Below are 14,373 nucleotides of genomic sequence, written 5' to 3'. Positions count from 1 at the left end.
TTTCGCATTTATTTTAAAACAAGTTAATATTATACTTTTTATTTATTTTAAATATTACTGTATTAAAAATAAGCTGATATTATCAATGATGCCTCGCTTAACAAACACCAATAATTATGGATATTGTGTTTGCTTTCTTAAATCAAATTTTAAAATGTGCTTTTTTTTTATTGCTTTTTAGAAATATAAGCTTGAAATTAAAATAGCCACGAGGGATAATTAATGTTTTACATGTCAAAAGAAAAACAAGATTGTATAGTTTATAGTACATTTTTCTTGAATGTCAATTAAATAAATCAATTATTTGTCTGCATTAATGTATTAATTATGGTGTATATCACATAACTGTTAATTTTTTACATTTCAGGTCTAAGACATTACAGATAACCTCGATTTAGAGGATGCTCTATCATTTACTTAATAAGAAATGTATTATCACATCATTTATTTAAAATATTTATATTTAAAAAAGAGATACCTCGTATTAATGCATAGTTGGCTGTTTATAAATAAATAAATAAATAAAATATGCATTTGCGCATTTAAATGCAAAATTTTAAAATATGCATTAAAAAATCTCAACATTTCCTAATATATAGAAGCTAAAAAGTTTTTGCTGTTACAGCCCTGTAAATATAATAAAACACTTTTAAATGGTGCTCTGTTTATTTATTTATTCATTTATTTGTAAAGATTTAACATTATACTATTATTTAATATATATATATATATATATATATATATATATATATATATATATATATATATATATATATATATATATATATATATATATAAATTAAAAATTATATATATATATAATTTTTTATTTATTTTTTTCTAAAGGACAGCAATTGTAGTAGTGATCATTAGCACTAATTCATTGATGGTGTGTTTGCTTTTTCAAATTAAATATTAAAATGTGTATTTTTAATTACGTTTTAAAAACATAAGCTCAAAATTTCCTGATGCAAGTTTTGCTTTAACAGCCCTATAAACATAATGAGAGGGAATACGAGAGATCGTGTGTGTCTTGCATGTTAAAATAAACCAAAATATTATAGTTTGAAAAGCCAAGACTGAATTCTGCCACAGAAAGTGCATGGTTTATCTTGCATGTCAATAAAATGCATCAATTATTTGTCTGCCAGGAATGTATTAATCATCACTGACTCTCCTAGAAATTACAGATAAAATCGATTTCGAGGGTGCTCTACCATTTATTTTAAAAAAGTGTTCAATAAAATATACACCATTTACAAAACACCATTTGGCAATACGTCTGGAGGCCATTTCTCTGTCCTGTACTCTAGTGTCAAATTACATCAGTATCGGTTTTCTGGTTAAAATCCTTTTAAAAACCGATCTTCACAATAACTCCAGAGTACAATGAAACGGCCTCCTGGCCGCACACATGCACTCACAAGGGAAAAACACCATACAAAAATAAAACAGGATATGTTTCAGATAGATAGATATACCGTTTCTGCAATATCTCAAATAAAATGCCAGGTTGGATTGACGTTGAAACCGGTCGGCCTGAAGAACAGAGATGAAGCACAACAGCTGTGGTCACTGACCACATAAACATCTGTCTAGATCACTGTATGCATGAAACTAAACCCCAGCGTTTGCAGTGTTGCGGTTGACCGTAGCAGCAGCTGAAGACACCGATTCGACGGCTGTGTTCAAAACCTAGTGGAAATCAGATGCACCTGAGATACACAAAATGCATGTTTGATATGAGCAGGTGAACGTATCAAAGCTCCAGCTCAAGTGTTTTCAACATTTACAGATACAGTACAGAAACTTTAAAACAATCTTAACTACGCTGTAAGATCATTAGTTCGTGTTTCGAATGGTTTAAGCAGCATTTCTTCTCTCCTAGTGGTTCGGATGGAATATTTTTACATGAATCGGAAACATCAAGAACTGCTTTTTAATTTCCAAAGAGCATCTTTTAGCATCTATTCTAGTGCAACCAAGAGAGAAGTGCACAGACAGCCACTGGGTTTTGAGCACAGCTGATGACTTCAGTCTAAAACACATCCGTGTGAACCTAATGTCAATGTGTAAAATGTTCTCTCCTGGAGTACCTTCACGGGCCCCCAGGGGTCCACACTGTAGAAAAGTGAATGTGCAACCCTTAAAAGCTGTCGTTGGTGTAACCGATTGTCATTTTCAGGTTACCTGGGAAAGCGCTTTTACCGTGCACGGACCCCCGGGTGAAAAGCCCGGCTCAGTGCATGTTCACTGCATCGAGACCTTCTCCAAAAGAGCGCAATGTAGCTTAAAAAGCGCTGTTTGAAAGAGCGCAGACTGAAACGCACGGATCCGTAGAAGCGATGACGGAACGCAATGACTCGAGGACAACGGGCCGAGGGAAGGAACACATCCATCCGTCTTTAATTAAACGTGGACCACCGTCGCCGCTTTAGAAGCTTCCAGATCGCTCCGGTAGCGCTCGAGCCAGTCTCTGAGCTCCGAGATCCGGTAGCCTTCCGGTCCCCTGCCGCCTTGATACACGACCTTGTCGTCCTTCAGTATGTAGAGGCGCTCGAAATAAGCGCCGTACGCCGAGTTCGAGGAGTTCTCCATGGTGTCCACGACCACGGCGCTCTCCGGTGCCTCGCGGTTCATGAGCTGCGCGGCGCGGAGTCTGTCCTCCAGGCAGCGGTGCCGGGGGATCTGGTACGGCGCGTCGGAACTCACCCAGCCGTCTGAAGGATGCGCTTCCTCGATGTACACCAGCAGCGAGTCCGCGATGTCCGCGTACTGCCGCGCGACGCGCTGGAACGCCGCGAGGCGCGTCATGAACGGCGGTCAGGAGCAGCTCCCGAAGTTGAGGATCAGGGGTCTCCTCCCGCGGGCGTAGTCCAGGATCCGCTGCGCGCCTCTCCGCGACGCGCTGTCCAGCGGGACCACCTCGGTGTTGGGCGCCGCGCCGCCCAGACGCGCCGTCTTGAAGAAGTCCAGCTTGTGTCCGTACCACACCGCGCGCAGCGACTCGAGCGTGAACATCTTGTTGGAGTCTGACACGCAGAGCGGAGGGTCGTCGGGGCTCAGGTCGCTCTCGCGCATCTTCGTGAGCACCTTCCTCCGGATGCACAGGAAATCCAGGAACAGCAGCATCACGGCGGCGAGCAGGAAGCGCGGGAGCAGCATCAGACACACGGCGGCGTTTTTCAGCGCCGTTTGGACACCTGCGGATCCGTGCAGCATCTCCATCCCCATCCGGACAGGTACAGATACAGCCGTGTCGTTCTGCGTGCGCGCGCGCTCTCTCTCTCTCTCTCTCTCTCTCGCTCTCTCTTTTCTTCCGAGCTCCGAGTCCCGCTTTTTATAGGACTAGTAAGGATTTGAATGAAAAACAACACGCCTCCACACCCGTGCCGCCTCCTCACATGGAGGGGATTACCTCCCGTCAACTCTCCCGTCTGGAGGAGAGAGAGAGAGAGAGAGATGGCTTGACAGCTCCACTTTGGAATGCATCGGTGCTTGTAATGCATCGCAGGAAGAAAAAAATCCTCTTGCCGAACACTAGATGCTGACAGAGGTGTTGCGTTCTTAACCCGCGCTTCGTGTCAGGGCATGAACTCCAGAAAGATGCGTTGATGAGATCCACATCTGACATGACACTTGCATTATTTTAATGCATTTGTAGGGTTACATTGCGTCACGTCGAGACATGTTTCATATTCAAATGGTGAATAAAGACGATATGTTTGACATGAACGATGCATTGGTGGTTTTAATGCACGACATGCTTCTTGATGCAAGACAGGCTTATTAAACTGTCCAAAGAGAGATATTAGATTGTTTGACATTTTTCATGCAGCACATAAAATATTTCTGCTGTCATCGATGTTAGATCGTTGCATATTTTATGCATTGGTGGTTTTAATGCTTCTTAATGCAAGTGTTTTTTTTTCTTATTAATCTTGTCGTGAAGTAAAGAAAGAGAGATGCAGAGACAGATGTTAGTTGTTTTGACATGGCAGTTGCATTTGTTAGTGCATGGGTGGTTTAAATGCATCCCGGTCAGGACATGTTTCTCATTAAAGCGCAGTGGTGACATTGAGAGCTGCTGAGATTGGCTAGATGTTAGGCTGTTTGTTGTTTATGCACTGGTGGTTTAACTTCATGTCAAGATGTGTTTCTTGTAACGTATCAAATTTTCATGTTGCGATAATTGCAGAAGCGTTTATCACGATATTATCGCGGTATTGGAAAAAACCATTTTGTAATGCACAAAAATGTCTAAATAAATGTTTCAAATAGATCCAAGTGCATAAGAATTAAGCTTTGATAACATGATTATAATAATAGGATTAATAAATGCTTTAGAATAATTTTTCATTGGCAGTTTATTTCAACTAATCATCCAATTTTGCCTAAGTCTAAGTATTTAAGACTAAGACTTTAAGGTTTATCTTTTTCATTTATACATTTCAGAATGTAGCACAGCTGCTTTGTTTGCAGGGTTTTTGCTTCTTTGATGCAACATACAGCACTGTTGTGCATTTTAAGCAATTGATGGGTAAAGTACTCTATAATGCATTTAAAAAATCGGAATAATTTATAGTAAATAATTATTCACTGTATTTTGAAGAACCTGTGATGATAATATCATGCATGTTCGTTATCGTGATATATCACATATTACTGAATACCATCACATGTTAAGTTACTTATTCAAAAATGGAGAAATGCATGATGAGATGTAAAGATGGTTGCATTTTTTAATGCATTGTGGTTTTGATGCATGACATGCATCTTAATGCAAAATGTGCTTATTAAATCTTCTGTGGTGAAGTCAAGAAAGTGATTACTGCTGAGACTAAATGATTGTCTGATGAACAGCTCATTTTAATGCATTGGTGGTTTTAATGAATCAAGTCAGGAAATGCTTCATGAAATTTCTCAGTGAATATGGAGGGAAATTGGAGTCAAGCAAAGAAACAACAATATACTTCCTTGTTTGATTATTTGACAGCTCCACTTCTGAATGCATCAGCGCTTGTAATGCATGGTGTCAAATGCTGCTCGAAGCTGACAGATGTTGGATTGTTTGGCATGACTGTTGAATTTTTTTATGCATTAGTAGTTTAAATGCATCCTGTCAAGACATGTATCTTGCAAACATGAAAAAGACACAGTTAGATGCTGAGATAGAGGTTAGAGTTTTTTTTCAATGCATTGGTGGGTTTAATACAGGGCATGCTTGTTAATGCAAAACATTCTTCTTATTGAAATTGCTGTGGTGAATTCAAGAGAGAGAGAAAGATGCTAAGAGTAAAGATTGTTTAATAGGACAGTTACAATTTAATGCATTGGTAAAAATGCAACGCAATGAATGTACATTATTGGTGGAGTAAAGAGAGACACTGAGATGTTAGATTATTTCACAAATGGCTGTTGCATTTTTTAATGCATTGCAACAAGAGGAGCTTCTTCTGATTAAGTCAAGAGAAAGCTGCTGAGATGTTAGATAATTTCACAAGACCATTGTGATTTTTTTATGCAATTGTTTTATTGATAAAAAAAATAATCACTCTGTTTAATGCTATGGCACTTAGTTTTGAATCATGCAAAATGCAGTTTTAAAACATAATGCACCATGCCAAGAAATGCATCGTAATTGACAAAAATGAAAACATTCAACACATTTTTTTTTTTTGCTTTTTAATGCATTGATTTTAAATAGCGTCACGTGCAATGTTAACAACAGCGGTCTGAAATGTCTGAAATGACTTAATGAGCATGCGGTCATGCACACAGAAGAGTCAGAGTGACGTTTGAAGCGAAAGACATAAGCGCAAATCAAGGCATGCACAAAATCAATTATTAATTTGGTAAATCTGTAAGTTCCAATGACTTACTCCCAAATTTCAAGCAAATATAGAAATGCCCTAAAATGTGAATTTGTATGTATATTGCATTGTTTTAGCACACAGATTAAACCCAGACTCTCTCAGGAGCATAAACAAGGCTTACATGCAATGCTAAATGTCATGATCCCTGCTGAATGCATTATATGTGCTGTTCATTTGCTTCAGAGTTGCCTTTAAGCTAATCAGCTTAACTCCTAACTTTACCTATTCCACAGAAACCTATTTACAGGGAAAACACTACGTACCTTGTAAACAAAATCCCTTCCCTGTAATCCTTGTGATACAATGCTTGACACGGTTTTTCAGATCAAGTGTTTTTTCAGGTAATACCAGTGAGAGAAAACGCACTGAAAAAAAAAAAAAAAAAAGATCTGAGGTACTTCATAGCTCACAGATAATGCCAAAACATACTAACTATGCTGGAAATGACAGGAGTAACACTGCATGTATAATTTACTTCAGTATCCCAGCAGTTAATAATGGCATGTTCAGAGAACCTGTCTGAAAACAGTCATTATGCTTATGTTTTTTTAGTTTGTTGCAGCAGAACAGTAGGGATTTACTGCCTACTCTGAAGAAAGATCACAGTTACCAAATAATGCTGCTATATTTGCTCTTTTCTGAGATTTTTAAAAAAATCACCTGAGCTGTAAATATGGCGGCACTCATATATGGCGGATCTCATTCTGGCGGCACCCATTCACTTGCAGTGAGCAAGTGATGCAATGCTACATTTCTACAAATCTACAAAAATTCATCTTGGATGCCTTATTATCACAATAAGTTATTGATATAATTTTGATAAAGGTTTTATGATGTTTACGATAAGTAGTTGCATTAGATATTGTATTTACTAACTTACAATGAGAAAAACATTTGTCACAGTATTTATGAATCTTTGTTAGATAACTTAGTTATAAAATGCAACTGTTTATTGTTAGTTCATGTTAATGAAATAATATTAACAAATACAGCATTTAATTTTAATAAATATTTGTACATTTAAAAAGATAAATAAATCATTTAAGATGAGAAACTACAGGCATTTTGGGTTATTAGGATTTTTATATCATGCCATTTTTAAACTAGTGGAAAGAAAACATCCATAACGCACATTTAACGCACATTGAATTTATTAGCCCTAGTGAAACAAATATGTACTTAAATGTATTTGAAATGCATTTATTTCATGCTTCAGTATTCTTCAAATACATTTTCATATTTATGTACTTTCTAAAATGCACTAAACACTAAACTACTATACCTCTATAAGTCTGCTAAATTGGAATAACAAATTTTGTACTTAATGCACTTTAATTGTGCAGAAATAGTGCTGAAGTCCAATTTAACACATATTTAGTATATTATATATATTACTTATGATTGTGCTAAATAGGAACTACTCCAAGTATAATTTAAATTAACACTTTTACAATTAAAATAAACACTTTTTATTTTTCATTTAAAGACCGATATTATTCAAAGACCATACAATCCTCATCAAAAGTGACATTAAAACACATTTTTTACTTATTAATAAGAAATGTGAATTGTGCACAAGTAATACTTCAAATAAAGATTCGTTATAATTTTTAGTCTCGAGTTACCTGTCAGTAAATATGTTGATAATTTTGAACTACGCTTAGTATGAAATAAACGTATTTTAAATATATAACTTTTTTTATTTAGTTCTTCTTGTTATTGTAATTGAACCCTATATTCACGTGAACTGTCTTACCTTAAAAGTATTTTTTAAACTAAAGTGAGATCTTATTGTAAAGTTGTTACAATTGTTGCTGTAAACAAGAAAAGGAAGATGACCAAATAAGGAAACAGGAAGTGACTGAATGTAACAAAAGTGTTACCAGATTCTTTCATGTGGAATATCATGCAGTGATGAATCCTAAACATAAATGTGCGTCAGTTTTGATTATATGCTGACTTTAAGACACGAGTATTAAAAAAATACAGCTGGTGAATTGAGCAGAAGTGTTATGAAAACAAAGTCAGACTTAACCAATACCGATACAGCTTCAGTAAACTGAAATCTGATATACAAGTAGACCGCAGACGTCAAGTTTTAAAGCTGTTTTCTTTTTTTAACTCTTTTTTTTTTTTTTTTGATGCGGTCTGTCAGCAACACGCGCTGTTCAGGCCAAAAACGGCATATTCCTCGAAAAATCATTGACACGGCTATACAGTCTCCCCTGCCAAGTCGAGTTCATGTTTTATTTCCACAAAACCACGGCTGTAACCGTAAAAATTTCCTTGACGTGGAGTCCCAAGACAGTCAGACAGCTCTCGAAGATCTTGAAATGTGAAGTCGACGGACAGAAGGTATTTGTAGATTGAAAGCAGGCCAGCTCTTCCAAGAAACAAGCATGTGTGGAGTAGATTTGAGAGACGGGAGCGTAACATGGGGTGAAGTGCACTATTTTAGGCCTTATGATGGAGGAAAATCTGCACGATTTGCAACGCTTGTCCATTGCAGATTGGTGAAGGGGGAAGTTGTTTCTCAAACTTCTGGTATAGCTGCATCTCATCCTAATCTCAACTCCTGCTTTTGTTGCTGTCGGCGCAAACCAAGGTCAAGAGAAATGCAATGAGTGCAAAACAAGACATGTTTTTAAATTATTATTATTATTATTATTTATCAATTTCAAGTACTTCTTGACATGATTGTGTGTGCAAAAGCAATATACTGTACAATAAAGGACAACATTTGATTTTAATAATACATTTTTTTTATAAATAAATAATTGTAAATATATTTGTTAATTGTTAGTTCGTGTTAAACTAAAGTTAACATGTGAAACTTTATTATAAAAATTTAATTTTGAGTATTTTGGAATGATTGTAGAATAATAAATGATTTATTTTATTAAAGTAGTTTTTTTTTGTTGCATGATTGTGTTTACATGTAATATCAGTACACATAAAACCAAAAACGACAAATTTGGATTTTAATGCTATATCACAAACTAAGATTAATACATGCTTTAAAAGTATTTTTCACAGTTAATTCATTTTAACATTTTACATATTGTAAAATGTGACCAGATTTTTTTCCCCCCTTTGGAATATCATGGAATATTATATACATTTTTAATTATTATTAATTGAATTTAAACTTAATATTTCAGTTTAATGTATTTTTTGGCCAAATAACATTAAATGATAATAATAAAATTAAAAATATAAAAATCATGCATACATACACACACACACACACAATATAAAAGAGTCATTTTTTTATTATTATTAAAAGTTCATAATTTAAGATATATATATATATATATATATATATATATATATATATATTTAGAAATGTCTTGTGCTCCATGACTGATTTCTATTTAACAGTACACTATAAAAGTACTACTATTGTAGTATAGTTTAAAAGAAAATACTGTCATGTTTTGTACTTAAAAAAATACATGTTTAATTTCAGTGTTACTTGATGCTTCTTTATAAATATTTTAGTAATTTTTTATGTATTTAAAAGTTTCGTCCTGAGGGCGCGTCTTGCGTCTCTTTGTCTTTGTGACATCATCAGCAGGTTTTTCCTAGTGATGTGTGTTTAACAGTGCGACAGACACAGGAGAAGTGTAGAGGAGCACAGCTGAAGTACGCTGCTGGCTCCTAACCCGGTTACCTCCAATAAACTCTGTTAAGAACTTGGCATGAGCCGCTGGGTCACACAAGGACAGCCGAGAATAGGAAAAACAGCCAGTGCCTGCAGCAAACCTAAGAGATTGGCGGAAATCCTAGCCACAACTAGCGTTCGACTAGCATTGAGACGGACTACGCTTCATTAATGAGAGCAGCTCATCCACACAACTCTCTGTTCTCTGTTCTGTGGTTGTGGTGTGCTTCCAAACCTCTGGTTGTCGCCTCGTGTGAAGCATTGCTTCGAGTAGCATCCCTCACAAACACTAAAGCCTGCTCATTTAGCAAAAACATGAGACTTTAATATTGTAGTGCACTTCAGACGTGCTTGTGTTCCTGCGATTGTTCTGTAAAACAACGTAAAGCGACGGCTGACTTAACAACACAATCCTTAACAATCAATAGCAGTGCTATTAATTAATGACGTTAATTAAAGCACATTTGTGTTGTTCTTATAGCTTTAAAACCATAATGCTGTTTTAATGTCATTATTTAAATGTATTTTAATGATTCGTTTCATTTTTAGTCAGTTTCATGCTTTTGTATTTGTTATCGTTTTTTGTGCTTTTAAATATTTATTTTTAGGTTTTCATTTTCTAGACCTAGAAGAACTTTTATTTTATATTTTTATACTATAGTATTATTTATATACCGTTACTGTTATGTACTGTTATTTTTTTTTAAATAATTTTTAAATATTTTAAGTTTTCATTTTATATTTAATTCAATTCTTAGTTATTTTGTTATGTGCTTTTGACATTTGTATAATTTTTTTATTTAAGTTTAATTTATTTCAGTTTCATTCTAAGTTTTTTATTTATTTACAATATTTATTACAATTTAATATAATAACTTAATCTTATTTAATAGTTAGTTTGCCTAAGAAACTTTTTTCTTTATTTTTATATTTTATTAAAAATGTATTCTATTGGCATATAATTTCAGTTCATCGATTATTTTAGTATTATTTATAGTTTGATACAGTTTTTATTAAAATTATTAATTTGCTTTTATTTTTATATCTACATTTTTATTTGAATTGTTTTAGTTTTAATTTATTTCATTTTTTATCTTTGAGTCTTTTATTAAATATTTATATCTAATATTTATTTGATTTCAGTTTTATTCTATTCACTATTCAATTTCAATTCATCAGAAGTGACCCACCGAACTGCTTTTATTTTTATATTTTTACAGTTTTCATTTTAGTAGTTGTATATTTAATTTTTTATTTCTATTTTGTTATTTTTATTCTTATTTTAGTGCTTCAGCCTCATAAATAGATGATTGTGATCACCTGACACTTGTCTGATTGTGTCCTAAACGTCAGATCAGTTTCAGTTTAACTCACAAACCTGCTCTGAATGACTCACTGAAATCTCCATTCAACTCTATTGGTATCGAATTTACTTGTAAACGTTTGTTTTTGGGAAACGCACCCCTGGTCTGCTTCTGAAGAATCACTGCCTCGTGAGTCACTCGTTCTCTTCCTCGTACGAGGTAAATCATGTGACTTTAAATCAATCTTAACCTTTTAATTGAGCCCTGTTGAAATCACAGCCTCGAGGGGTTAATTGGTGTCTGTGCAGAGTGTGTCTGAACGCACACTTATGAGCTTCTGTGTTGTCTAGTATGTTGCCTATGTAGACTGCTCACTAGGACCGGAGTTGTGCCCTAGAGTACAGTACTGTTCATGCCAGGCTCATGAGACACACACACACGTCTGACGCTGAATAATGAGCCGTGGAGTGTGTTTTCTCATCAGTGTGTAGCCTCCGACTGTGGCCTGTGTGAAACAAGCAGATGTTTGTGTTGGAGAGACAACAGAAGCGAAGCCCAGCTCAGATTGTACCGCGCTAAATCATGGGTTCAGACGTCATTTACTGTACGCAGCGGCGAGGAGCGGTGTAACACCCGCAGAGAGACTGTGATTCAGAGGCTGAACACTACACGTGTGTGTGTGAGAGTGTGTGTGTGAGTGTGTGAGTGTGTGAGTGTGTGTGTGAGAGTGTGAGTGAGTGTGTGTGTGTGTGTATGAGTGAGAGAGAGAGTGAGTGAGTGTGTGTGTGTGTGTGTGTGTGTGTGAGTGAGAGAGAGAGTGTGTGTGCGTGTGAGTGTGTGTGAGTGTGACTGTGTGAGTGTGTGTGTGTGTGTGTGTGTGTGTGTGTGTGAGTGTGACTGTGTGAGTGTGTGTGACTGTGTGAGTGTGTGAGGGAGTGTGTGTGTGTGTGTGTGTGTGTGTGAGTGTGAGTGTGTGTGTGTGTGTGTGTGTGTGTGTGTGTGTGACTGTGTGAGTGTGTGTGTGTGTGAGTGTGAGTATGTGAGTGTGAGTGTGACTGTGTGTGTGTGCGTGTGTGTGACTGTGTGAGTGTGTAAGTGAGTGTGTGTGTGTGTGCGTGTGTGTGTGTGTGCGTGAGTGTGTGTAGTTGTGTGTGTGTGTGTGTGTGTGTGTGTGTGTGTGTGAGTGTGTGTGTGAGTGTGTGTGTGTGTGTGTGTGTGTGTGTGTGTGAGTGTGTGTGTGTGTGTGTGTGTGTGTGTGTGAGTGTGTGTGTGTGTGTGTGTGTGTGTGTGTGTGTGTGTGCGTGAGTGTGTGTATTTGTGTGTGTGTGAGTGTGTGTGTGTGTGTGTGTGTGTGTGAGTGTGTGTGTGTGTGTGTGTGTGTGTGTGTGTGTGTGTGTGTGTGAGTGTATTATTTTATAGCCGCAGGTTAGGAGAGAACCCCTGATATGTTAATGAGCCGCTCCTGAATGTAATATCTCGGCGTACTTCGCTCCAGGGACTCGATTACTTAATCGTGGCAGAAATGGATTCCTCCGGAGTGTGTTTTTTGATTGCTCGTGATAGAGCGTGGCGCTCGTTTGCCAAAGAAAAGCTGAGATCACTGACTGATAAGATGTGAGTTTACCTCGAAGAAAACAGGAAGAGCGAACACATGTCCTCGTGTGACCTCGCTCAGCCGTATAGAGGTGAACTGAAGGCTGATGTGGACCGTATGCTTGCTCTTTCTAGTCCACAGACATCCTGACAGTGATTTGTCTTAATGCACAGAGTTTTCCGCGTCTGTGACGATCCCTGAGATCCGAAGGGCATGCCTCGCTTTAGTTCATCAGACCATCTGAACTGGCTGGATGTGATTTCTTGGGAAACAGATTGGAATGAGTGTGAAGTTCAAGCAGGAACAAGCAGGCAAACGGCCAGAGACGCATCCGGCCTCTTCCCACTTTCCTCGCTCCAGTGACTTCTCTGTAAATGGTGCGGCAAATAAAGCTGAATTTGTTAGTCGGCTTCGGGACGGTGACCATCAGACACGAGCATTAATTATCATCGGCTGCCCAAACAGCTGCAAAAATACTCGTCAGAGAAACAAATTAATGGATCGCATTGTTATTTGTACCAAATTTCACTATTGCGACACGGATTGTTTCGCATGAATGCCGCTGAAAGTGATTATGTGTGTTTTCACACGAACAATGATGAAAATAAATGCAACTGAAAGAGATCGTTCTCAAAGTGAAAAATATGAGCGCTTCAGTTTTTTGACAGAATTCTGTGTTTGTTTGAATGTGTTCGAACAGCTGCACAAATATTTGTCAAAAAAAAAAAAAAATGAATGCATCAGATTGTTATTTGTGTTAAATATTATTATTACGCCATGGATTAATTTTTCCACCAGAAGTGCTTACATGTTTTTTTTTTGTTTTTTTATATATATTAATGGAAAATAATGAAAACTCAAAAAGAAAAGCTTAAATTTTTTTTTGACAGAATTTTGTGTTTAAACAGCTGCAAAAATATTTGTCAAAAAAATAAATGAATGCATCAAATTCCACTATTGCGACATTGTTTCATAATGCAACTTAAAAAAAAGGTTACGTGTTTTTATAAATTAATAATCAAAATATGAGCGCTTTTAGTTTTTGACACAATTATGCTTTATTATTTTACTAAAGAAATGAATGGGTCAAAAGAGTTATTTCTGCCAAATTTCAATGTTGTGACATGGAATATTTTCTATAAATTCAACTGAAAACGATTGTTTTCATTAATAAATAAAATGAGAAATATGAGAGCTTTGAGTTTTATGCTTTATTTTACTGACTAATATTTCTGCCGATATAAAAGTTTGTTTTAACGTGTTCAAACAGCTGCAAAAATATTTGTCAGAACAATAAATGAATGCATCAAATTCCACTATTGCGACATTATTGTTTCATAATGCAACTGAAAATGTTTACATGTGTTTTCATACATGACCAAAAAGGAAAACTCTTTCAGCTTTATTTTATGATAAAATACTGCTTTATTATTTCACACAAGAAATTAATGGGTTAAAATGATTATTTGTGCCAAATTTCACTATTGCAACTTGGATTATTATCTATAAATTCAACTGAAAATGATAGTTTTCGTTAATAAACAACAATTCAGAATTAAAATAAGAGATTTTAGTTACTGACAGAATTCTGCTTTATCTGACTTATGTTTTTGCATCTGTTCAAACAAGATTTGTACCAAATTTCATGATTGGGACGTGTATTCTTTGGTATAAATGCAACTGAAATTTTCAACTGTATTTAATGTTAACTCTGAAACTGATAGAGAGTTGTGTTTTGTAGTCGAAAGCAGCTCATTTAGTCTGAAATCTAATAATATGATCAGTGTTTTATATCAGTTTAAAGTCTTTATGACTGCTGGTTTCTATATGTTTTATGTTATCAGATTAGTGCTGGACTATTTATATCTAATGCACATCTAATATCAGTTTATATCGAATGCATGAAATTCTTATCGATTGATAAAATTGTGTGGT

General features: G+C 35.9%; 1 pseudogene; it reads right to left on the bottom strand.

The window, feature by feature from the left end:
* Positions 1 to 1,524: 1,524 nt before the first annotated feature.
* Positions 1,525 to 3,334, bottom strand: LOC113081519 (thyroxine 5-deiodinase-like; annotated as a pseudogene).
* Positions 3,335 to 14,373: the final 11,039 nt, after the last annotated feature.

This window comes from Carassius auratus, unplaced genomic scaffold, assembly GCF_003368295.1.
Source record: "Carassius auratus strain Wakin unplaced genomic scaffold, ASM336829v1 scaf_tig00034518, whole genome shotgun sequence".
Taxonomy (NCBI): domain Eukaryota; kingdom Metazoa; phylum Chordata; class Actinopteri; order Cypriniformes; family Cyprinidae; genus Carassius; species Carassius auratus.
The sequence above is the reverse complement of the archived record's forward strand: the minus strand, read 5'-3'. Positions and strand labels throughout refer to the sequence as shown.